The following is a 1,689-nucleotide window of genomic DNA, read 5'->3' as shown; positions in this document are numbered from 1 at the left end:
TCTTTAAGTTCCCATATCTATGCTTGTATGCTCAGCCATTGTTCCCAAAGCACCAGCACCCTCCTCTGGCAGCTGGGCATCCTGACTTGATCTGCAGACAATGTGAGCAAATTGACACTTCCCCCCATATTCAGAACCTAATGTGGAAACCACATCTTAGCCAAGAATTAGCTGAGACCTTCATGGTACGAGATCCTTTGAGGCCGTTGTTGGTCTTTTCTCTGGCAGATATTAATTGGGCTTGTTCTAAAGGGTCAGAGGGGTTCAAATAATGTGACAGAAAGAGATCAGTGTTTGTTTCTTCTTCTTTGCTATCAGATCTGTACTGTGAGGCACCTTTATATTCTGTATAGAATCTTAGGCAGTAGAAAGTCCCATATGAACCTTCTCTGAACAGTGGCTCCCAGTTGTGGTCGGCCCTTGAGTGATCTGTTTTACCTGATAATGAAAATCATCCAAGCTACTTTCATCTGTAATTCAAGATTTTAAAATATTTTCAAATTCTACCTCACAGGGAGCCATTGAAGAGAATTCTCAAGTAGGTTAGTCGGACTTAACAGAACCAAGCCCTGTGCATGACTCATCACTAATCATGTGTAAAAGTAGGGCTTTGTGCTTGCTTCCGCAGCACATATCCTAAAATGGGAACAATACAGAGAAAATTAGCATGGCTTCTGCATAAGGAAGCAGCACAAATTTTTGAAGCATTCCATAGTTTGGTCAGTCACTGGAAGGTCATTTGACTATTTGCTGACTAGCTCTAAGGAAACAGTGTGAATCAAAGCAAAATGGGTGCCACCAAAATATTGAAATTGTGATTTGAACTAAAAAAATAGTCATGTAAGATGGTCTATGAGGTGACTCAGAGCTGAATAATGTGTTTGGTGCAAAATATGTTGTTAGTGTGTATGTCAAAAATTAGAGAATGTCAACTTACAACTTCATGGAAACTAAAAAACATATAGGTAGAGTTTTGGTCTCCATGTCAGCTGGAATTGAACATCAATATAAACCATTATCCTAAGAAAAATCTGCTGGCTCAGAGTTGGAGTCAGTAGAGAAGGATCACTGGTCCAAGCCAGGTCTTAACATCCATTGGTTTTTCTGCCCTTGGTGTGGTTGGTCAACTCCGTAATAGTGGACACTCACATTATCTACTTTAATGAGATATTTATGAGTAAATTTAGTTACAAACTAAGACGTAGTTGAGATGCCCAGAATTATAAGCCCTAAGGAGCAGGAAAACTAAGAAGCAAAATTAAGACTTAATAACATTTGCTGAAAACTATAACATTTGCATATTAGAACCTATGAACAAAATATGCATTGGGTTTTATTTGGGATTCCAAGATAATTTTAGTTATAATGTTTAGGAACAGATTATTCCTTTGCTTTACTATTTCTCTGAGCATTTAAAAAATGTTATCTTGTTAAATCTTTATAACGACCTAGTGAAATAAGGAGGCAAAGTCCTTACTTTGTTGAAGAAGACAAGCAAGTCATCCAAGAACAAAGAGCTGTTCATTATGGAGCTAGGAGTTAAGCAGAGTTGGAACACTTTCTATTATGTCATGCTAATGCAAGCTAATTTACTGGGTCACACTGCTCTCGATTTATGAGCATTTCACCCTACATTTTTGTCTTCTTTACTTAGAAGCTTCAAGAGAAGTTTGTAGAATGTACTCATAA

General features: G+C 37.8%; 1 non-coding gene across 1 annotated transcript; it reads left to right on the top strand.

Moving 5' to 3' along the window:
- Nucleotides 1-612: 612 nt before the first annotated feature.
- On the top strand, nucleotides 613-719 carry LOC112618097. Its single transcript, XR_003118023.1, has one exon. It is a non-coding gene; the product is annotated as a U6 spliceosomal RNA (small nuclear RNA).
- The last annotated feature ends 970 nt before the right edge of the window (nucleotides 720-1,689 follow it).

The sequence above is a fragment of the Theropithecus gelada genome, unplaced genomic scaffold, assembly GCF_003255815.1.
Source record: "Theropithecus gelada isolate Dixy unplaced genomic scaffold, Tgel_1.0 HiC_scaffold_9704, whole genome shotgun sequence".
NCBI lineage: Eukaryota > Metazoa > Chordata > Mammalia > Primates > Cercopithecidae > Theropithecus > Theropithecus gelada.
The sequence above is the reverse complement of the archived record's forward strand: the minus strand, read 5'-3'. Positions and strand labels throughout refer to the sequence as shown.